At 35.9% G+C, this 26,122-nt stretch overlaps 1 protein-coding gene across 3 annotated transcripts in view; it reads left to right on the top strand.

Moving 5' to 3' along the window:
* The first annotated feature begins 7,280 nt into the window (after nucleotides 1-7,280).
* The window catches only part of LOC125074876, a 114,220-nt gene continuing 95,378 nt past the window's right edge, over nucleotides 7,281-26,122 (top strand). For 2 of the 3 annotated variants that reach the window (XM_047686336.1, XM_047686335.1), the window contains exon 1: nucleotides 7,281-8,063. The gene's annotated coding sequence lies outside the window, so the exon portion shown is untranslated. The remainder of the gene's footprint in view (nucleotides 8,064-26,122) is intronic. The other variant, XM_047686337.1, reaches the window with a different exon arrangement.

Raw genomic sequence — 26,122 nt, 5'->3', positions numbered from 1 at the left:
TAGTATAAATTTAAAGGGGTTGAAACTGCGAAACGCATATCATTTTTTTGGGTTGGGTTGTCAAGTTTTGGGTATAAGAGAGTAGCCTATGTCCTTCCATGAGGTTCAAGTTTGCTTCAAACAAAGTTTCATCAAATTAAGTTCAGTAGTTTGGACGTGGATATAGATGATACTTTAAGAACTTCTCCGAAACGCGTTGCATATTCTGGTGTAAGCTTTATCGGTATTGGTTTAGTACTTTTTTATGGTGGACGAGCAAATGGTATACCACCTGATGGTAAGGGCTCACGATCGCCTATAAACAATGGCGCTGTAAGAAATATTAACCATTCCTTACATCGCCAATGCGGCACCAACCCTGGGAACTGAGATGTTCTGTCCCTTGTGCCTATAGTTACACTGGCTCACTAAAATTAAGAATATCTGATGAGTGGATGGTGCCTATCCATGTTGGTGTTAGGGCTTGCACAAACCCTACCACCAAGTAAACTTACTTCCTTCTCAAGTTGACCTTTCCACATGTCTTAGCGTTGATTTATTTAAGAATATTTTCCAAAAACGAGTTCTTGAACCTAATGTCAATAAAATTTATCTTTTCCAAAAAAATTCCACTCGCAAACAAGGACGGTTACGGTTTTATTATATTAAATGATAAGACCAGATAAGAACTGAAAAACTAACAGAATTAAATTTGAATATCTTAAAAAATATGTAAATATATATTTTTTTATCGTTATAGGCCGATTGGCAAGCGTTCTGATGTTATATGATCATCAGCGCCCTTGGACAGTGGCATTCCACGAACTGACAACCATCCCTTATAACCTGAACGCATCACCAATTTTGGGAACTATATTATGGTGCTTGAGCCTGTAATTTCAAAGGCGGTATTACTTTTTAATGGGAGACTGTATTAAGAGTTGTTACACGAAATGCAATCCAAGTCAAGTAATTTCATTTTGAAAGGCATCTTAAGCATATTGGTACGATAACATGAAATTCTGCATAATTGTCAGAGCTCAGAAAAGGGATAAGAATATCTATCACGAGACCTCAGCGTACGTAAAACTAGTACGAAATTAAAGTACGAATTGATGAAGTAATACTCCTTAAACGACATTTTTATTTTTTAATTCGGAACAGTGGTTTCGGAGATAAAGACAAGCGTTCCGTGTAAGATAATAAAGCGTGCGTGGGATGAGGCTGAGTGCAGGCAGATATCTCACAGACAACCTGTACATCGCCTTGAAGTTATACGTCTTTTAAAAAAACAAACAAACATGACGCTTCACGATGAAGTTGCTCGCGAATCGCCGATTAAGTGTCACGTCGCTCGAAATAGACAACTTCACGCCTTATCTTGTTTTATAACAAATTTAATTTGTGTGTGTGTGTGTGTTATACTATTGGTGAAAATAAAAGATATTACATTATTTATAAGTAGATTAGTATTATTTTACTGTAATTAATTATTTGCATGCAATAAATAATTATTCTTTATTCTTTATTTATATATTTATTTATTTATATTATTCTTTATAATTTACGATGTTTAATTATGAATTTAATTTGTGAGAGTGCGTTATACTATTGTTGAAAATAGATGGAATAAATGTATCATAATAATAACTATGATTTTATTATTACATCATTGTAATTAATTATTTGTATGTAATTAAAACTATTTTTAATTACGCTTTTTTTTTTGGACAACGGTCTGTTTCAATTTGATTTTAAGTGGTCACTTAAGTAGTTAGATGGTAAGTCATCACCGTCCATAGACAATGGCGCTGTAAGAAATATTAAACACCTCTTACATCACCAAACCTCCACCAACCTTGGGGACTAATGTTATCCCTTGTGCCTGTAGTTACTCTGGCTCACTCACCGTTCAAACCGGAACACAACAGTACCGCTCTTTGGCGGTAGAATATCTGATGAGTTGCTACTAACCCAGACGGTCGTGCACAATACCCTACCACCAAGTCAGAACCCAATACCTAAATAAGTACAACTATTTATATATAAATATATAATATATATGACTTGGAAGATAATTTGTCTTGACTGATCAACGCAAGTACATATTTACAGTATGCATAACTTTGTACGAATTTTACCTGAACGAAATCGGGAAGGGCGACTAGTATTAAACAAGTATTCAATTAAATTAAAACCTCCACTACAAGGACTTTACGTAATAAGTTCCTCTTTATCGGAGAATGTCGAATGTCAATTCAAACGCAACGGACGCGTTGCTATCAGCCTGCTGATTGTCGAGCATTTCTCGATAATAACGAAACCGGAACAGTATTTGAAACTTTAAAATAAATCCCAAGGTATAATTCTTGCAGTGCCTCCACCATGTTTGCAGAGGCTCGCGTACACTGCTTTTGGACTATAATGAGGAGGAGAGCGGCATCTCTTGTACAGCGAGTGCGTGACAGCCCAAACAACATCCTAAAAATGATAGCAGGAAGACTAGACTGTTCCTATATGTTGTATTGCTGTGGACTGCATGCTCCCGTATTGCTATCGTATTGATTTTTAATTTTTGTAATTGTAATAGTTTATAAATTTACTAACATTTAAATATAAGTTACATTCTACTAACAAAACTATGGGATCTAATTTCTTGAAATAAACATATTATTATTATTATAATATGAAAACGACTGGTCAGTCGACTGGACTGTCGACGGCGGCTTCGCTTGTGTTTAAGGAGTTGATTGTATGGTGTTAGGCGTGTAAAAATAGCTTATCCTTTCTTGGAGTTCAAGCTTACTTTATATTTTGTTTAATCAAATTGGGTTCATCTGTTTGTCTGTGCAAGACCAACAGATGGGCAGAGTTCCTATTTTTTACTTTGTTTACAATATTAGTATAGATTTAAGTAAAGCTATAAACAATTAACAAATTAACAGATTAAGCAAGTCTATTAATCTATTTACATTACATTACATTAGCAGAATGTAAATTACCCACTGCTGGGCTAAGGCCTCTTCTCCCTTTGAGGAGAAGGTTTGGAGCATATTCCACCACGCTGCTCCAATGCGGGTTGGCGGAATACACATGTGGCAGAATTTCGTTGAAATTAGACACATGCAGGTTTCTTCACGATGTTTACCTTCACCGCCGACCACGAGATGAATTATATACACAAACATGAAAATTCAGTGGTGCCTGCCTGGGTTTGAACCCGAAATCATCGGTTAAGATGCACGCGTTTTAACCACAAGTCCAGATTCCTATATGTATATTCGGTTCAAACCTTAGTCTTAACCGATTATGAATACGCAATTGAAATTGTTCATATATTCATTAAATCTTTATATGTATGTATACGAGTATATATATATATATATATGACGGCGACAGCGATAGATCAGAGGCACGCCCGTCATCGATAGGAGCTTCTGGTAAAGGGTTCAAGGCGTAGGTCTCAGGTAATTAACCACGCCGACACAGTATGACAATTCTTGTACCTTATGTACTTAGGTAATCAGCAATCACAAATTATAAAGTAGGTATATTATAACTATCCGAGTTGCGTGAACCGACGGTCCCGTTTCGAAGGCCCGAACTGTATCGCTCTCTATAATAATAATTAGCTTCCGACTCATCGCTCTGTATAGAATTCAAAATGTGACAGTTGACCCTTCAAACGATTCCGATCACGTGACTCATTACGTCACGGCGTTCACACCCCACAGATACAACAAAATCATCTAAGTTAATAATTAATTATTGATACTCGAAGACGAATATATAAAATCGAAATATCACGATTAATCACGAAAACTCATAAACTATAACGCATACAAACTTGAATTTGGCTGGTAGGATCCCTATAGGGTGTAGACATCCACTACTGACATTAATACTATTTTTGTACTGCAGAAGAGGGCTATTCGTGCAATTTATAACCTGGGCCCAAAAAATTCGTTAAGAGGTAAATTTAAAGAAATTAAAATAATGACTGTCGCTTCTCAATTTGTTTTTGATAATGTTATGTATGTACGCAAAAACATAAATGATTTTCCCAGAAATTGTGACGTACATTCTATTAACACTAGGAACAAGAATAAACTTGTTACTCCAAGTACCCGATTACACAGGGTTAGTAACTCTTTTTTGGGGCAATGTATACGTTTTTACAACAGGATCCCAGAAAACGTTCAAAATTATTCAATTATAAAATTCAAAAGAGTCGTTAAAGAGCGTTTGTGTGCTAAAGGAGATTACAACACTAATGACTTTTTAGTTGACTGCACACCTTGGGAATGAAATGATCGACTCCAGGCTGTTTCAAATAACTAAAATATAATTATTTTTGTAGATACATGCAAAATGGAAAAAAAAAAAACATATCCCGCTGAGTTTCTTTCGCCGGTTCTTCACAGGCCCGAGGTGTTAAATTCCGGACCGGTGGTAGATTTTTGACAATCAATAAGCAAGTGTAAACACTTCTATATTGAATAAAGATTTTTGACTTTGACTTTGACTAAGAACGGATTTTACGAAACTCCATCCCTAAGGGAGTAAAACGGGTTTTGGAAGTGTGTTTTATATTTATATTTTAAATGTCGCACGGGTAAAGCCGCAGGTTCAGGTGATCCAGCCGGAGGTACAGATAATAACTTCTTCTCCCCTTCTCCACATGACTACTAACTCACAAACGCAGTCAAGGGGTATGTGTATATATGTTACCAAAGGTATCTGGTGGACTATCTTTAACTAAACTTTTGTTTGAATCAAATGGAAGAGCGCTGTTGTGAGTTTGTTGAAGATTTCACTTCTCACTCGTACGTAGTTACGAGGTAGGTACCACCGACTTATCAGATATTGTACCGTCAAACCGCAATACTTAGTATTGTGGTGTGGTGTGGAAGTTGAGTAAACAAGTGTAACTACAGGCATAAGGGACATAACACCTTAACGCCCAAGATTGATGGCGCATTGGCGAAGTAAGGGATGATTAATAATTCTAACAGCGCCAATGTCTATGGGCGGTGGTGACCACTTACCATCAGGAGGCCCAATCGCCGGTCCACCAACCTATTACACAAAAAAGGTATATCTTGTGTTAGGGCTTTCAGCAAGTTCGCTTTAATAGGTACCACCCCCTCATCAGATATTGTACCACCAAACCGCAATACTTACAAAACAGTGTTATAGGCTCAAGGGACATAAAATCTAAGCTCCTAAGGTTGGGGGCACATTGGTGATGGTCAATTTGTCCGACTGTCTGTACAACAATCTATTCTATAAGTGGATGAGTGAGTCAGTGTAAGTGTAATTAGGCCCAAGAGACATAATATCTTAGAACCTTTGGTTGGCGGCACATTGACCTTGTAAGGAGTGGCTTAAGTATGTTAATTAAATGCATGTTCAAGGCCGAAGGTAGCGCTTATCACCAAAAATAAATTTGGTAAAAAAAATCAATATAATATATATAATATATATTTATATGTACCTAAAAGTTTTTTATTCTGATTTAAAACTATTTATTATTAAAAACATTAACATTAAATCCTTAAATATACACAAGTATGAATTAAAAATAGTTACTGTACAAATATTGACCGCGTGAAATGGAATGGAATGGTAGCAAGAATTCTGCATTTCCCCGTTAAAGTCAAAGTCGAAAATCTTTATTCAATATAGAAGTGTTTACACTTGCTTATTGATTGTCAAAAATCTACCACCGGTTCGGAATTTAGCACCTCGGACCTGAGAAGAACCGGCGAAAGAAACTCAGCGGGATATATTTTTATAACCATTTTCCGATCCTCTGGGCAAAAAACGAACCAGCCCTCCTGTAACCAGTGGAGGCGATAAGATGAGGAATATACTTTTAATGAAGCTTTTTGCACCACTACTCCGAGGGACAAGTGTTTCGACAGCAAATGGGACAAAAAAGTAATTTGACATAAGACGCGAATATTTAGATCATTTTTTTTTTGCTTCAGTTTTTTCCGCAGCGGCACCAGCTCTTAGCATTGTTTCTCGGATATGAGACGGGACTTGTAAAAGTAATGCCCCAGTGCCCACTATTGGACTTAAGATTATTATTTTCTAAAGTTTGATAGCTTTTCATTATAAGCATGTTTAATTACGACGTTTGCCTTCATCACCGAACACAAATTAAACACTTGAAAACTGAATTGTGTTTAACCGGGTTCGAACCCGCATAGCTTAAGATTGACGTCTTTTAAAATAAAAATGTTTAATATCGAAGCGATTTTATTCTGTAAGTTCGTCTTTCGAAATCATTAGTTTCAAATGACTGGCATGTTTTTGCTAACACGCAACATGGATCCAATTTCTTTTTTTTTTTTTTAAACTTGATGTTTTCTTCGAGTAGTAATGAGTACAAGATCTTATATATTTTTTTAAATATTATGTTGATTATTATTTCTTGTTATTTTTTAAAATAAATAACGAAATAATATTGTTTTACTTAAAGCAAATGCTTTACAATGGAATTTAAAAAAAAAAAAAACTTCAGCCTTATTTGAAACTTATTCGATATTTGTTTAAAAAAACAATGTATTTATTCCTAGTGTCAAGTTTTTAAAATTTAAAAACGTTGTTTTTAGTTAAAATGCGTAATTAAGTTTAGATTTGATATTTTAACAAAACAGCATAACTCCTCTATTACCGTTATCGGGTAATTCTAATTACACGCATGTTAATATGTTATAGTTATCGCAATAATATTTTATTTAAAACAGTTCAATTATAACGCATTTAAGTTAAGACCAACATTCCGCTACACGGTTAGTTTAACTGTACACGAGAGTTACAAAACTATTTCGATTACAGACATGACTTGCTCAAAATATTAAAAGAATTTTTAGATTATTGATTCCATGAGCCAGTCACTGACTACACAATTTTTATGTAATACAATACCCCCACAAGTGTATTTATTATCCAAACGATAACTACACATACGGGAAGTCACTCACACTAACGCAAAATTACATAGAAAAACAGCCGTTCTCTCCTAGCCGATATACGTAGTATAGAAAAAAAAACTTCAAAATAGTACGGCTTCACTCATTTTTCTTACTTTACGATAGGAAATTAAAACAGTCGAGTATGAACTACGAGGGCCTTTAAAGTTCACTTTTGTTCGTCACAGAGGTGGTTCTATCCCTTTCGCACGACCGAATGCTTTCGAGTTTTCCCGTTCACGATTCAACTCAAAATACGCCAAAAAATGACGTCGATCCAAATGTTTCGAAAACAGTGTCTCGCGTATCAGTCGACGAGTACGGCGCGCTCACTCGCCACTCATTATTTGGAATTTTCCAATTCACTGATTATTACAACTAGTAAGTTTTACAAACAAATCCGTGTCCGTTTGCATTTTTTTCGCGACTAGTGCCAAATATGAAAGTCGTAAGTGATGAAGTTAATAGGGTCGCTTCTCGCCCAGCAAGGCGTGCTAACCGGCGGATTTTAGACGGCCGCCGCTAGCGCTATTCGAATAGATAATAGCGACTGTCTCAAACCGGTCGGTTATCGCATAGAAAATTCTGACAGTTCAGAGCCGTCACGAGAAATAATGTCGTTTTTATTACATTTTTTGATAAATTATTATTCTCGTTTCGATCCGGCGACATCGGCTTATCGATTTTCCTATTTAACGCGCCACTGTATTTTGTACATTTTCGAAAGATCGACGTCTCTGTGTCTAAGCGCTTTCGAAAAACGTTTCATAAGTATTTTCTCGCGGCGAACGGACGTCGAGCGGGTTATTGTAAATTGGTAATAATTTCGTTCATTACAGAGTAATACAGTGCTAGAATATGGGTTAATACTCCACAAGGAATACCCGTTAGTGCAATCGTTGACAAAGTGTTTAGATTAGAAATATTAAGCATGTTTGTTTTGTGGTAACTGTGAGAGTTTTATTATTTTGTTTGTATATTAATTGTGTATAGTGCATTCCGTTTGTGAAAGTATACAGCAGAATTTTCTTTTTATGAGCACGGATGGTCATATTAGTGGCATCGGATGCATTACTTGTAATCAACGTTCGTACGATTTCTGTAAGTATTACATTACACATTTAAAATATTACTTAAAACGCTAATTAAGTATCGGAATGACCGATTATGAAAACATTAGGTACCTACATTTTTTTTTATCATTGTTATTTGTAACAACAGAGTACAGACGACATTATCTTCATTAAACAAACTTTTTTTCTAACAAAAATGACACCATGCCCTTAATCATAATGACCTTTAACCAACACACATGTGTACCAACTTCTAATACGAAAATCTTTTTTTATTGCTAGTTGTTTTTTTTTATTTTAATAACTCATGGACATAGAATATATAAAAAGGTATGGCCTTGTACATGTTTATGACAATAACTTAATAAGTGTTTTAATACTTTCCACTTTACATGCAAGAACAATTTCATTATTAAATGATAACATCAAACTGTCCTAAAATAAGCATAATTTTTATTTAAAAGACCAAAGTTTTAGCCATATATATTTTAAACAAATATGTGTTTTTTATAACATTTTAATTAGCATCACATAATTTTTTAATACCTTATAACCCTTTTTCTTTAAATGCCTTGAAGCAAAGGGAAAAAGAATTACAGCCTTGCTTAACAGTTATATTAACATTTGGTACTAAAACATGCATTTAAAAAAAAAATGTTTAGAGCAACAACAAATAGTTTTTATATCTAATATGTGTCTATATATGCTTTGTAGGTATTTTATTATAAATTATTTACTAAAACAGGTTCTATATATATAAACAACTTAGTATAACATTTTGGTATAACGAATAATTATTTAAATTTATGTTAATTCGAATGTCTTGGTAATCCATATTATCTCTGGATTAATATTCTCGTGAGTAATAAAAAATAGATATTGCAGAATCAAGTTATCGTATATATATTTATTAAAATTCAGATAACATAAGTTTTTAATACACGTTTGCGAAATTTTTTGAATCTATAAATAAATTGTGCCATATTAACGGCTTAATTTGCATCAAAAGATTTCTTGTTTGCAATAAAATCTATTTTTAGCATTCGAAAATATTTTTGCTCGCATTTTAAATTAACAAATTCTTATAATTATATATATGATGTATATTAATAATTCTAATTCTTATTCTTTGTTAGTTTAAAAAAAAAAATTATACTTTTAACATTGAATTAAATTTGTATAATTTAATTAAATCACCCGGTCAGAATTATAGGAATATTTTTTTAACTATTAAATAAAATAACATATTTATTTCTTTAATTAATGATGAAATAACAACCATTTTTTGTAAATGTAATTATTAGTTATTATTTTTATATCATAAATGATTTTATATACGTTTAAATATCTTAGAGAATGCTAACGTAGGTACTATCTAAACTTTTTTTTTAATAGATAATCTATATAGATATATATCTATATATAGACATATATATGTCATCTGTATTATCGTGGCATTATAATTAGTATAATTTGCAACTATAGAAGATAAATTTACAATTTATGAGATAGTTGTTATAAGATGTTCAAATACAGATAAGATTTGATTAATTCAATTTTTATTGTATTTAAATTAAAAAAAAAATTAGTAGATATCTAGAAATAAATATAATCTACTGAAATATGTTCTTATCAAACCATATATAACAATCTTATCTCTTGTATCTTAAAAATAAATTATAAAGGTTGTATATTTGTTGGTGGATTTTTTTTCTACAGTTTTTGATACGTTAAAGTTGACAACTCTTTTTAGTAGGAATTAACGTTTAATGATTTTAAAACTAACTTTAAGTAGTTTAGTTATATGGAAATAATTATGATGATTAGTTTATATAAACATATGTCTAGCGATATCAATGTTGAATGGATTATCCAGGTACGGTTCAAACTTGACTGGTTCAAATAATTGCAATGACCAAAGTTTACTAGTGGTTAATCGTTGATTTGATTGATTTTTTCGCCTTGCATTGTATGTGTATGTCTGATTTTTTAGTTATTCTCGTCCCCTGTGGAACAGTGCGGTCTGATCGACTTCATATTCTTAATGGTTTAAGATATTTAGTCACTAGTAGTCAATTTATACAATAAACAAACCTACATGAGAAAATGATCGTTATTTAGTACGTTGCTCATAAAATATAAGTGTATAATATGTTGCATATATTACAAGCAATGGCATGCAATAGAAAGATAGGGTGCAGCTGTCCTGCTGATAAAGTCAGCAGGCTTTTTTTTTGCAGTGTTTTTAATTTGAAACACTACGTTGACTCCAAATTAATAGGATATGTTCAAGTCAATGGTGATTATACTATATATTATTTATATAAGGTATTAAAAGAGTTTGTATGTCTGTATTTAAAGTGTTATACAGAGCTAATATTGAAGGGATTCAATTATAGCGGGATCCTGGGATTAGACATTTTTTTTTTTTAATTTCTATCTGGCAGAATCACAATATACCTTAGACAAGAAGTTATGACTTTTTATAACTGACCTGAAGTTCTGTCACAGTTTTTATAAGTACTGATGAATTTTTTGAAACTGTTAAACTTTCAACAGTTTGACAGTCAATAAAGTGCAATGCTTTCTATATTGATAAAGGTTAAGTTATGACCTAGTTTAATTAGTAACGCTTTATTCGCCTGGACATACTTGATGTAGGATTATTTTGTAGGCTAGGTTAGTTACCCCTGCCTACTCTCCATATACAGATCACATCTGTTTGTGAGAATAGTTGTTTTTTTATTATTTTATCATTATCAGATAATGTTATAAATGTGAAAGTCTGGTACTCTATTGGCTGGATGGATTTGGATGAAATTTGTTATAGAGATTAATTATACATTAACAAATAGGCTGTACATAACACAACTACACGCCCCCCTGCCTATATAGAGGTGAAACCTCGGGCGGAAACAAGTGAATAAATAAGTACATGCTTTGTTTAACAATTCTTGTCGAAATGTTTCCATGTGTGTTTCGGAATTTATAGATTGAATAGATGGCGCCACATTCGTTACAAATGTCGTATATAGGTTAATATTTTGAATGCGAAAGTAACTCTGTCTGTTCGTTACCTCATTACGTTTAAATCGTTGAAACGATAATAATAACATGTGATATATATATAATAATAATAAATGCGAATGTCTGTTCTGAAACACTGTCTTTTGCCTCTTCACGCTTTGATGAAGCCGCTGAATCGATTTGAATGCAATTTGGTATAAAGATAGTTCGAGTAACGGACAAGGTCATACGTTACTTTTATCGCGGAAATTATTCCTTAAGGGTGTATAAGGGGATTGTTTTGGGAATTGATATTTTTTCACCAATCAAGTTAGTTAGAAGATGATTTGAATGGACAGTGAAGGTTTTTTGATGTTTTACAAAATATGCGCGAGTAAAGTCGCAGGTTCAGCTAGTAGTGAAATAAATTCGGAGTTTGGAAGAACAGATTGTTTTCTCTTTCAAAACATATTAAAAGGTATGCTTTAGACAAGGACGGATATACTATACGTAGTTGTAGCGATTTTTTTTTAAGCTTATTTGACCTTAGAAACTCCCGTTTAGTTTTTTTTTCTTCTTTGAGTGTTCAATTGCGTTAATTTAAAGTTGAATTATTATTACATTTAAAGAAAAATCGTTACGATTCGGCTTGGTAGTTTGGTTAGCCTTTAGAGAGATACCGAGTTCAATTCTGGTTTGAGTCGAATGTTGTGATTTTAATAAATTAAAATATCTTGTGTTTCTATGTTTGATCTATATGATTATAAGCTCTGAGTTTCTAAACCATTTGCCTGATTGACATGTAACTTTGTCGAGTTGTTCGACGTACGCAAGCGAAGGTCTTGCCCCCAAAAAAAAAACGATATTTCTTTTTTATACAGGTTGTCCTTCAATTTAAACCTTTTTTGTAGACCCTTGTTATCACCGAGCGAAATGGGACGCTCTTATATGCATTTTTTTTAGCATTAAGCTTAGCAGCCTGTAAATTTTCCCACTGCTGGGCTAAAGGCCTCCTCTCCCTTTGAGGAGAAGGTTTGGAGCATATTCCACCACGCTGCTCCAATTCGGGTTGGCGAAATACACATATGGCAGAATTTCGTTGAAATTAGCCACATGCAGGTTTCCTCACGATGTTTTCCTTCACCGCCGAGCACGAAATGAATTATAAATACAAATTAGGCACATGAAATTCAGTGGTGCCTGCCTGGGTTTGATCCCGAAATCATCGTTTAAGATGCACGCACCACTGGGCCATCTCGGCTCGGCTCTTATATGACAACTCGTATATTAAAGTAAGTAAATAACAACCTGTACAATTCCCACTGCTGGGCTTAGGCTTCCTCTCACTTTTGAGGAGACGGTTTGGAGATCATTCCACCACGCTGCTCCAATGCGGGTTGGTATGGTAACCTTCTCCTCAAAGGGAGAGGAGGCCTTAATGTAATGTAAATGTCAAATGTTGTTTATTTGGTTTTTCTCCGCTCATGGTTGGTAGGAGTATATAGTCTATAGTCGACAATAATTTTTAAACGCGTGAACATATTGAGATGGCTAGTGTATCATTAGTGTACTCACATTACACCGATTGACACACATTTTTTTTTTTCGTACACATTGTTTAATATTGCAATGACAGATTTAACTTTTTTTAATTTTTTTTTTTATAATTAGAAAACGTACCTGAGATCGTTACAAAAACGTTAAATAAGAAAAGTTAATAGTTTCAAAACAACTCTTAAATCGGAAGTTGGAAATGTAAATTAAACATGTTTTGTTTTTTTTTTCCTCGTGCTCTATCGCTTTCCCTTTCGTCGCATAGGAACGACACGCGTTGGACAAGGACGGAACGCGTAACTAAAACGAAAATTTCGCGTTTGACCTTGAGATGTCGTTTGTAGTTGTTTTTTTTTTTTTTAAACTATTGAATTAATTTACATTAACTACTGGATAAGTTTAAATGTAAAAAATTATATTAATGTTAAATAAAATATATAAAGCTTATTTCACGCCTTACGACCGTATGACGTATATGTTCCAGTCGCCTTGGATATTAGAATTTTAATGACACATGTGGCAGATAATAAGTGAAATTAGAGACATGCATCACATCACATCACTTGGTGGTAGGGCTTTGTGCAAGCCCGTCTGGTTAGGTACCACCCACTCATCAGATATTCTACCGACAAATAACAGTAAACTGTATTGTTGTGTTCCGGTTAGAAGGGTGAGTGAGCCAGTGTAATCACAGGCACAAGGGACATAACATCTTAGTTCCCAAGGTTGGTGGCGCATAGGTGATGTAAGGAATGGTTAATATTTCTTACAGTGCCTTTGTCTATGGGTGGTGGTGACCACTTACCATCAGGTGGCCCATATGCTCGTCCGCCAACCAATGCCATAAAAAAAAAATGCTTAGAGACACGTTTCGCACCTGATGATTCTGAGTTCAAATACGGCAAGGAACACTGAATTCGATTACTTAAAAAATGAACCTTAGCATTGGCGCAGCGTGGTGGAATAAGTTCCAAACCTTCTCCTCAAAAGGGTAAGAGGACTGTGGGACTTTAAAAGGCTGCAACTCTTGAACCATCCGCGGATTACCAAAGGTCTTTTTCAAGAGCCCTTTGGGTTGAGGAGACCACGAGAACACTGCTTGCAACCGAACGCTTGTAGTGCTAGACTCTTATCTCGTTAGTCTAGTGACCAGATAAATGTCAGACCGTAGAACTGAAGTCCTGGGTACGAAACTTCAGATCGGGCCAATTCAAAGTTATCGGGTTCAAAATCACTAACACTCACGTGCTTCGGAAATCACGTAAAGGCCTTGCGGTCGTCTCGGATTTTCCGTCCCATCGCATAATGAATTGGAGCTAGTAGAGTGCACCTGTGCGTCCACACTTGTGCACTATAGGTCCTGCGTAGTTGGCTGGTCTCGCTTGAGATTGGTCGCGGTTGCCGAAATTGGCCGGGACGACATCTCACATCGTACATACTTTTATATATATAGGACATAGGTATATAATTAATGAGCTTCCCTCTCGCCGTTTCTTGGAATATTTGGAACAGGTGTTCGCTCGGTTCCTCATATTGACGTGACTTGTCAAATGAGAAGTGGAACGTGCTTGTAAAAATCGACATGAAAAAGGAATTTTAATATGATATAAGGCTCTGTTCACACTGGCGGGAATTAAAGATTCGATGTTGTATTTATGTATTAGTCTCCGTTCTTGCTTCACAAGGATATAATAAGAATCTAAATACGTATTTTTTATATTGATATTTCAAAAATATTTTGTTTTTATTTATATAGAAGATGAATGAACCGAATTTCATCACCCAACCAACGCTTACCCCCCAAGCCCCTCACCCCCTTCCCGAGACCACATTCTGAAGATTACTAGATACTGCCGTGTTAGAAAATGACTTTCGAAATTCGATTTCACGTGAAACATTGTGAGTTTACAAATATCTTTTAGATTCTTAGATAGTCAAATGAAACCTTTGCCAAATTTCACGACGACGATTCGGTTTTCGTTATTCGAAAGGTTAACCTTTATTTATATAATAGAAGAATACGTTCAGATGACTCAGTGGGTAGAAATTGGGTAAATTAGTTTGACGTTTATGACGTAGTATGACGAAGACGAAGTCGCGGGTAATAGCTAGGGAACTAGCTATTACCCGCGACTTCGTCTTCGTGGTAGTTGGATTGGCATTTGTTAAGAATGTCATGGGTTTTAATTATAGGATACGAATTTAAAAAAATAAATAAAAAAAATTGCCTTAGTTTCTCGTCAGCTATCTGGCTGATGTTATGAGGGGTAGTGAAAGTCCCATCAAAATCGGTTCAGCCGTTTTCGAGATAAGCCGGAACGGAGACAAAAATATTTCAATATTTTTTTATGTTATACGTACTTTGTATTTAGTAAAAGTACTTTTTTATGATTTAGGTAAAATATTAAATGGGTAAGTAACATGATTATAAGTGGTCACCACCGGCCTGTAGGCGTTGGCACATCAAAATTGCGCCACCTTGGGAACTAATATTTGATGTGCCTCGTGCGTTACACTGGCTCACTCATTAAACCGGAACACAATAATAAAAAGTATTGTTTTGTGATAGAATATCTGATGTGTCTGTGGTACCAACCCAGATACAACACTACCAGCGTGTAAATTTCCCACTGCTGGCTAAACCCTCTCCCTTTGAGGAGAAGGTTTGGAGAACCACGCCGCTCCCATGCGGTTTGGTGAAATTCACACGTGGCAGAGTTTCGTTGAAATGCAGGTTTCCTCACGATGTTTTCCTTCACCGCCGAGCACGAGATGAATTATAAACACAAATTAAGCACATGAAAATTCAGTGATGGCTGCCTGGGTTGAACCCGCAATCATCGGTCAAGATGCACGCGTTCTAACCACTGGGCCATCTCGGTTCTAATTACTAAACAATTTTATTTATACGGATAATTTATATTTTATCAGCGAGCACTAATGTCTAAACTAGCTTATATTTATTAAGAAGGAATTCACGTTACGGGGTAGATTCACCATCGAATAAGCATAAACAAATAAACAATTCAACTGTTTTTAAATAATTAGTCGTCGCCCCCGTATTCGCTTGCCCTTTATTGGTTGGTGGTCAGCTGTTAGGTACTTATAAGTAAGTTATACCTTTGGGTTCAAGCTTGCTTCATAATAAATTCAGACAAATTCGGGGGAACTGGCTTAGCTATGAAAGCGTAACAGACGTACAGACACGGGCTATTTTTGCATTATCGAAGTATGTAAATATTTTTTAACCACGAAATCTCAGAAACGATAACACGTACAAACTTGAAATTTGGCTGGTAGGTTCCTTATAGGGTGTAGACATCCGCTTAGAACGGATGTCTACACCCTATTTATTTTCAGTTAAACGGGGGTTGGAAGTTTGTGTATCAGTTTCAGCTGGTATTTTATTACAGCTCTCATGATAACTAAGAATGTTGCCCACCTCAATTTTTTTTCTCGAAATCTTATTCCTTGTGTTGCGATGAGTATGTGTAGCGCAGTCCTAATAATTTCAGGTTGAAAGAGACAGTGTTATCGATCACTAAGCCGTCAATCGTCATAGCGACTCAATAAGCGATGTATCGGTTCAATATCGATATTCAATCGCAACTCGTTTTAGTTCCGTTGACGTATTGTTCATTTTTATAATCTGTAAAAAAAAAGTAAAGTAAGACTCCTTTTTATGAGTGTTAGGACCTTTATCGACTGAGCTGTTGTACACGGATACACGTGTGTCTTGATATTTTCATCCGAAATTTTAATTATAAATACATAAGAGCATATGGAAGTTCAGTAGTACTTGGCTGGGTTTGAACCCGCAATCATCGGTTAAGATGCACTGGACCATCTCTCGAGACGCGAATGACAAATAAACACACGTGATTTGATCTATTCGAACTCGTATCAGGGCTTCGTATAACACGACCCAAAGTTTTTACGTGATTATTTAAATGTCTCGTGATATTGCTAGAACTATTGCTTGTAAAAATATTTTGTTTGTATGTTTAGTGCAAACGTTTATTAAACTTGATAATAAATGAATAAATAGATATGATTCATGCCTACTTGCTAAAAACTAAATATACATTCTAATTTGTATTAAAGTGATCGGCAACTGGTCGCTTTTGTTGAACAGCTTGTCCGTCGACAAAGGCCTCCTCTAAAGATTTCCACGTATTCCTGTCTCTTGCTAATCGGCTCCATATTAAGCCAGCTATTTACCGCAAGACATCTTCCCATCTTTTGTTTTGACTGCCTCTACTTCTTTTCCCATCCGTTGGATGCCATTCTGCTACTAAACTACTCAATTTTTCTATATTTTCTCTCGACATATGTCCCGTCCAACGCCGTTCGAGCTTTCTGTAGGCTGTGTGTGCATTTTTAAATTAAACTTGGTACTGTGTAACAAATAAACTAAACAACTATAATCATCAATCAAGTAGGCTTTTACAAGCACTTTTGAATCGTCATTTAACAAACTATTTAATGTAAAGCTACCACCGGTTCGGAATTTAGATTCCACCGAGAAGAACCGGCAAGAAACTCAGTAGTTACTCTTTTTCAATATCTTAAAAATACTAATAAGTAGTTATTTTTTAAGGATAGATAAATATTATCAATGACTTATCTAGAAGTAAAATCAAAATCGAAATTGTCTTTATTCGGGTAGGCTCATAGAAGCGCTTTTGTATCATTAGGTTACAGTACGGAATTAAATGTAAACCTACCATCTGTTCAGAAAGTAGATTCCACCGAGAAGAACCGGTTAGAAACTCAGTTTTTTAGCATTAGCATTAGCAGCCCGTAAATGTCCCACTGCTGGGATAAAGGCCTCCTCTCCCTTTGAGGAGAAGGTTTGGAGCATATTCCACCACGCTGCTCCAATGCGGGTTGGCGGAATACACATGTGGCAGAATTTCGTTGAAATTAGACACATGCAGGTTTCCTCACGATGTTTTCCTTCACCGCCGAGCACGAGATGAATTATAAACACAAATTAAGCACATGAAATTTCAGTGGTGCCTGCCTGGGTTTGAACCCGAAATCATCGGTTAAGATGCACGCGTTCTAACCACTGGGCCATCTCGGCTCAACTCAGTGGTTACTGTTTACAGAGTATGTCAGTAAATAACAATTAAACAGACTAGTTGTCGACTACGGTTTCGCTTGCGTTTTAGATGTTAGTCGTCAAATGTTGGTTAAAACAAAGTATCCTACGTCCCCTCTTGGGGTTGCTACAAACAAAAGGGCAGTTACTTTTGTATTTATAATATTATCGAAACAAACAAATTAATAAAATAATTCTTTTTAATATGTGTACGTGACGCCCCTCCTACTGTTGAAGACAGACTGACAGAGAGGAATTGAGAGCCGGCACACACGGCACAAAACTCCTCACGTTCGGCTCCGCCCATTTAATTCATATGCTTCGAGTAAAAATTATACAGTAAATTATATAATTGAAAAGTAACTCGTAATGTATTATGTTGTGGTGATGTGATGAGGTGGAGAATGTCCCAGCGCTGGGCAAACGTTATTTAAATCGAGGAAGGAATGGAGATAAACAAACCTTAGGTTTACATTAACAGTTTTTGATAACTTCAGAACTCAGAACTTAACTACTTGTATCCAGTTTAAATTTACTTCCAAAATTTCGAAAACAGTTACGTCGACGTTCAGAGTGCCATTTTTCCTCAAATCCACAGTGAATATCATAGACTAATCAAGCTCTCGACCAATGATATCGCGTCAATTTGCTGTCAAATTACGTTTATTTGTTTTTATTTTGTATCCAAAGGTCCTATAGCAGCTTTGTCGACGTTCAATTTTTTTTTTCATTCATGACGTATAATGATTACATAAACATAAGCAGCCCGTAAATGTCCCACTGCTGGGATAAAGGCCTCCTCTCCTTTTGAGGAGAAGGTTTGGAGCATATTCCACCACGCTGCTCCAATGCGGGTTGGCGGAATACACATGTGGCTGAATTTCGTTGAAATTAGACACATGCAGGTTTCCTCACGATGTTTTCCTTCACCGCCGAGCACGAGATGAATTATAAACACAAATTAAGCACATGAAATTTCAGTGGTGCCTGCCTGGGTTTGAACCCGAAATCATCGGTTAAGATGCACGCGTTCTAACCACTGGGCCATCTCGGCTCATATCGTATAATGATTAATGTGGATTATTTTAGGCCTCAACATCGTTGATTAAGATCTTAATTTAAGTCATTTCGAGTTCAACGCTGTTTATTTATTCGTACTTCGGGCCCGTCACAATCGCGAGTGTAAAATTCCGGGTGCTGTTTCATCGGTGAAGATCAAGTCTCGGACTATCAGCGAGACACCAAAGATCACTTAAATCTTTTCTAAGAGACTTTCGGGGTGGGGAGATCGTCAGAATACTGCTTGCATCCGAACTCCTGTCTTGTTCGTCTAGTGCTATATATGACTGTGGATTTTGAGGTCCTAGCTTTAAACTCTAGGCGGGAATGATAAGAAAATATTGAGTTTTTCTAACAGTTGCAGGCCGAACTCTGGAGGAGTCAAGTCTCGTGAAGCGCGTAAAGCTGTACGGCCCATCGGATTTTGAGTTTGAGGGAATATAGAGTGTGTCTGGGTTTGTGTTTGTGAACACACTTATGCTTTATATGTCCTGCGTGGCTGTCTGGTCTCCATTGACCGCCGTAGTCGGAATCGGTCAGGACGACATTGTAATCATCAGATGCCCACTTAAACACAAGCGCTCCTTCTATTGGAGCTATAAGAGGAAAGATGGCTGTGTGGCTAAAACTCGTGGTTTTTAACAGAAATCAACAAGTTCAAAATTAAAATAGAAAAGCGTGGATTAGTCTACGTATAATAAAATTGGAGTGTCTGTTTGTAATATTAAAATAACCGTTTTTTACTAAATGCATATGTAAAGTAATATTTTTTACAATTTTTGTCTGTCCATTTGTTCCGGCTAATCTCTGGAACGGCTAGACCGATTTTGACGGGACTTTCACTGGCAGATAGTTGATGTAATAAAGAGTAGCATAGACTACTTTTATTTTAGAATTGTATTTTATATGTAAAATAAAAATAAAGTCACTTTGCAATGTAAAAATAACTTAAATTCAAACGCGGATGAAGTCACCGGCACAGCTAGTATACACATATAAATGTATTTCATTAACATGACTTTGTATTTTAAATGTTGAAAAGGGTAATTACTGAATTTCTTGGGCAATTTTTAGTTAGCTCGGTAGAATCTACATTACGAACCGGTGGTAGCTTCACTTAGTATAGTTTGTTGAATGACGATACAAAAGTGCTTGTGAAAGCCTACTTAAATAAAGTGTATATTGATTTTAATCCTGTTACCTTACTTCATCTCGTGAGATCAGTCGTCTAGGTAACCATCATAACGAATGCAACTCGTGCCTAACGTCTGACCGGTCAACTTAGACTGCGCGTGGACTAAATCTTCCTTCAGTAAGACGAGGGATTATGTTTATTATATTAGGGTTCGTTTAATTGCAACAAATCTCGTATAAACATTTCAGCATCGCGTCGTTCACGTAGATTGCACGTGTTTTGTTTTTTTTTTTTTTATCTGTAGCTAAGAAAAATAGTATGAAGTGAAATTTTGTAATCTTTAAATTAAATATAGTATGTTCGAAGACGTATTCTTATTATTATAATTGTTTGTTTAGTGTTATCATAACTGCTACGTCATTATGTACCACGCGTGACGGAACATATTTCGGTCACCTTTGTGTGATACTAGCGTCCGGGCTGACTTCGTACGGATAATTTTTCTTTTTTTCTTTTAGAACCGTACAAAGTGCAGCACAATCCGGTAAAATCATAAACAATAATTATTATTTAATAACCCATTGATTGAGAGCCGAGATGGCCCAGTGGTTAGAACGCGTGCATCTTAACCGATGATTTCGATGAATTTTCATGTGGTTAATTTGTGTTTATAATTCATTTCGTGCTCGGCGGTGAAGGAAAACATCGTGAGGAAACCTTTTTTTTTTTTTGTTTAACGAGGAGCAAATGCATTTACGCATGCCGCCCGGTCGGGGGACCGGGATGGGTATGTGGGACTCAACCGGGAACTAATGCCCCGTGCCAGGGCACGCTAGTGCTAATGCCCTGTCCTACCCACTAAAACCATCCTCGGGTTTCCACCATGCCGCCGAGTGGTGAGGCCACGGGATCGCCAAGGGCATGCAACCGCGACCCCACCAGCGGCAGCCGCCGTAAGGCGGCTGAATATTCATGGAAAGCGCGCCTAGTGCGCGCCTTCCCCCTCATCCTCCACGCGGGAATGTGGCGAACTCCCCCGAGTCCGCCACTTGAGGCTGGGCGTCAACGAAGCTGACGCCCTGCGGCGGATAAGATGGTAGGCTCCGCCGCTGACCACCGGTGTAAAACACCTGGGAGGCTCGAGTAGCGAGCCCTCCCACTCCCTCCTAGCCAACGAGGCCACTCACATGGTCCGCCCTGACGCCGATCAGGGACGTACCAGGAGCAGCCCCGCGGCATCCCTCCCGCCAGTCTTAGCCGTGACCGACGAGCAAGCTCAAGCCGGCCCCGTTGCCCAGGGTACACCACGAGGAGGTGACTGACATGTACCCCATCGCGAGGAAACCTGCGTGTGTCTAATTTCAACGAAATTCTGCCACATGTGTATTCCACCAACCCGCATTGGAGCAGCGTGGTGGAATATGCTCCTAACCTTCTCCTCAAAGGGAGAGGAGGCTTTAGCCCAGTGGGAAGTTTACAGGCTGCTAATGTAATGTAAAGTTCAAATATTGTTTATTTGGTACAAACTTGATACAATCGTATGGAAATCATAAAAATGAATTATTATTCATATACTTTTGTTGACCATATTTTCGCATCCCCATATCTTAAGACCCCCTTAAGTAATGAACCCCCTAAAGTATATACGTATGGTGGTTATAATTATTTATATTGTCTACCTAGCTTACAACTTGACAGGTTGACTGTTAATATATCGAATTGAATTATAAAAACTAACCTAACTTAACAGAAAGATTGTGGAGCTATCATAATTTTGGACTTGGGGTTTGAACCTAGGGTCTGTGCTCTAACCACTAGACCAACAAGGTGTTTTTAAGTTTACGGTTTGTATGTAGAGATAATCAGCGGAACGTTTTTTTTTTCACTGGTAACATTTAGAATGCTATGGGTTTTAAATTCAAAATCAAAAAATACTTTATTCAAGTAGGCTTTTACAAGCACTTTTGAATCAAGTCATTTAACAAACTATTTAAAGCAAAGCTACCACCGGTTCGAAATGTAGATTCTACCAAGAAGATCCGGCAAGAAACTCAGTAGTTACTCTTTTTCAATATATAAAAATACAATCATGTTAGTATATATATTGATATCGTGTTAATAAAATTTACCCGTGCGAAGCCGGGCGGGTCGCTAGTATACCACAAAACACCTGTTGCGATGTTAAACATGAACATTAAAAATCTATATTTTTGATAAGTATTATGAAGATATCATGAGAGGTATAATTTTCGTAAGATATTTTAACGAAATTAATGATTTAATAACGTCATATCTCTCGGAATATGGCGTCCGTGATGAATTATGACGTGTAATTTAATTTTATAAACTTTTTTTAATAACTAAGCATTGTAATTATCAAGCAAAATTGCATACTTCGAAGATTGTTGCGCTAAAAGGTTTTTCGATGTTCCGTTTAGGATGTTTGTTTTATTTTTTAGTGTAACCTATGTACTCGTGAAAAGCCGGTTCGGTTGCGCTTGTTAAAAGTAAAAAATCATAAAAATAAAAAAATAAATTATAAAAATAATCGTACATAAATGCCACCGAAAACGCTATATTATCGTCAAAAGGCGTGATGGTTCATATATTCATAAATCACCACTGAAACAGGTTTAGAGAAATTGTCCATCCGTGTCGTCTTTGATGCATTCGCCAAGGACGTAGGGTCAAGAACCTAGAACGCCCCACAAAAGGTTCAACGAGACCAAGCCCCGTTTAGAGTAATAGCTCGGAATGTATAACTTTAACGCATAAAATTATTATAGTCTTACGCCTAATGCATTAATACCTTGTAGCATAATACGTTAAAAAAAAAAGCGCGCGACCGCCTGTCACAGAGGCTTGGGTTTACTTTTTGGCGCGAAGTTTCTGACATAATATTCCTGTCATTGAAAAATTTGTTATTTTAGTTATTTTTTTTGTTGTTATTGATTATTATTTATTTAATGTTATTTTTCATTATAAATTCAGATATAGCATATTCCAATGGAAGTAGGAATAAAGATAAACAAAACTTAGATTTACGTATTTCAAGCGATTTGTAATAACTCAGCTATATTGTGCACTACTGAGAGTTTATGATTAATATATCTTTATTTATAATACAACACAATTACACTTAACTACTTATATCCACTTTAATTTTACTTCCAAAATTCCGATAACAGTTTCATCGACGTACGTAACGTTTTTTCGCAAATCCATAGTGAATATCATAGACTAATCAAGCTCTCGACCAATGATGTCGCGTCAATTTGCCGTCAAATGTTGTTTATTTGGCTTTTCGCCTTAGAATAGAATTATTAGTCTATTTGTTTTAAAAATTAATTGTAACTTTTGGTCTGAAAAAAATATTTTCAAAAGACACAGCGACAAATTTCGTATAAACAAGACAATGTAAGGTAAACTTGTAACACCGCAGTCGAAGTCAATACATCCTTTGTGGGGCACAGTATTCGTTTCTATAACTAGATTCCACAGTTCTTTATAACTTGGCCTATTCATAAATTTAAATCTTATATAAAAAAAACATTGATAAGTAAGGCTTTATGTCTATAAAAAGAAGTCGCTTTCCGACTGTTCGTTTAGATGTTTTTAACTAAGCAATTGACTTTAATGCGGTTTTCTTAAATAAACAAATTGATTCAAGAGGAAGGTTTATATAGTTTACTTGGTGGTAAGGCTTTTTGCAAGCCCGTCTAGGTAGGTACCACCCACTCATCAGATTTTCTATCGCCAAATAACAGTACTCTGTATTGTTGTGTTCCGGTTGAAGGGTGAGTGAGCCAGTGTTACAGGCACAAGGGACATAACACCTTAGCTAAATTCCAGCACCAGCGTCTTTAGTGGCGACCGATTGCCAAAAAAATTTAAGAAGTTCCATCGCCTGAAGCTAATCCTGGTTGCAGAATTAGATCAAAAGTGCATTGTCACAGGGACTGAACCAGTGCACAATATTTCCCCCCCCTTATCTTCTAAGAGGGAAGAGGAATCTTTTATGTTAATAGCGTAATCTGATTTTTGTCACAGTGATTACGGGACGATAGCTGCACGTATAACATCGATTACGGTCTCATTTTGAAGAGCTCCAGCGGTAGATGTGCAGAAAATTAAAGATAATTCTAAATTGTTACAATTTAAAAAATGATTAGAATTTTAGAGAGCGGGTAGAAGTTACTGGTCGGTTAGAGTATAATAAAACGTCAACAAAATTAAAGTAAATTACTATCGACAGACTCCAATTCTAACTTAACTAATGTACATATACTCTTTGACATTAAAAATTTCATTAAAATAATGTTCCATCATTTTGACACTAAATATGTGAGTTACTTGCAGTTTACAATGAAATGAAATCCAAAAAAAACCTGTCATAGGCTTCGATATTCTTAGATTTTTTTTTAATAAACGCAAAGTTTCGCGGGCGACCGACTAGTCGGTTCTTAATCATCTTGCAAGCTTTGATCGCATTGATTCACAAACAATAATGCAAGTTAAATGAAACCTTATAAAAAAGCGTCAATGATTCGTTGACTTTGGTACAGGATAAATAATTTATGTAATTGTATTTAATTGGCATGCCCACGGTAATCGGTGCCATTGAGTTTCGGGCCGTTTCTCCCTCGACAGAACCGAACCGGTGGCTTTACATTAAATTCACGGCGTACTTCAACGTGACGTTCCAAAAATGAGATCACTCGAATGAGGACTTTGAAATGGCTTTAGAAAATACGTTAATTTGATTCGAGTTATCGTTTTAATCGATCGTGATGTCGTTCCCGCGTTTTGAACTTTTGACGATCGTGTTTTGTTTCGGGATCATTCGGAACTGCTCTCTAGTTTAGTTAAAGTTTTTAGTTAATAACTCGTTTGATATTCTACCGCCAAACAAGCTATAGGCTATTTGACAATGCGAAATATAAAGTGTTAAATATATTATGAGTTTAAAAATTGTTATTTATTAAAGAAATGTTGAAAATAATAATTAATTTATTCAAAAATCCATAAACAAAAATGCATTTTTTTTAAACGTTTGTCTCGTGACACAAAACGCTCCTGGTTGGTCGGGCTTATGATGACGTCACTTGCTTGTTAGCCTCGTTTGCCTACTATATGTGGATTATATGTGCCACAAATTACAGGCTAGTGATGTCACCGACCCTATTGCAGCGCCATATTGTCAAAGTAGTAGCGTTTTCGCGCGCTATTTAAATGTGGAATTTTTAAATTGATGTTTTTCAGCAAATATGTACCACAATTAAAAAAGACAACTTTTACTGGGTTCCTTAACCTCTACTAAATAATATAAAATTGATTTTAAAAACGAATCAAATAGCCTATTGTTGTGATCCGGTTTGAAGAGTTGTTAAGCCAGTGTAAGTAGCACAAGATATACAATGTCTTAGTTCCTAAGGTTGGTGGTAGATTAAAAATGTAAGGAATGGTTAATATGTCTTAAAATTTCAATGTTTATGGGCAGTGGTGACCGCCTACGATCAGGTACCATTTACCCAGTACCTATATGACGAAGAAGATTAAAAAATCTACAATAAATCCCATATACGAGTATGTTAAACAAATATTTAAAACGGGATATTTACCATGTTTTTTATTTTTATTTGTTGGAGCTCGATATTTCGACATTATCTGCGAATTTCTTGTTCACGAGACTGACGTTTGCGGGTAGATGTTGATGCCGTCAACCAAATAAAAATAAAAAACATGGTAAATATCCCGTTTTAAATACTGTTACTAATAAAAATGACCATGTTAATTTAAAATCTTATATGTTAAACAAGTTAGACACATTTGCTCAATGGGCGAATTACAGTTAAAAAAAAATTTGGCTGACGAAGCGAAGCGTAACGAAATTCCGAACCTTACACACGTGTCCTGATATTTATGAAACACATGTAGATAAAATCACGATTATATCTTACGCCGCCGATCACGAGATAAATTTTAAACACAAATTAAGCGAGAAGTACCCGTCGATTTCGAAGCTGTCAGTGTTTAAACTGAGCCGAGATGGCTAAGTGGTTAGAACGCGTGCATCTTAACCGATGATTTCGGGTTCAAACCCAGGCAGGCACCACTGAATTTTCATGCGCTTAATTTGTGTTTATAATTCATCTCGTGCTCGGCGGTGAAGGAAAACATCGCGAGGAAACCTGCATGTGTGAAATTCTGCCACATGTGTATTCCG

This window comes from Vanessa atalanta, chromosome 28 (assembly GCF_905147765.1).
Source record: "Vanessa atalanta chromosome 28, ilVanAtal1.2, whole genome shotgun sequence".
In the NCBI taxonomy this organism is placed as follows: Eukaryota; Metazoa; Arthropoda; class Insecta; order Lepidoptera; family Nymphalidae; genus Vanessa; species Vanessa atalanta.
The sequence above is the reverse complement of the archived record's forward strand: the minus strand, read 5'-3'. Positions and strand labels throughout refer to the sequence as shown.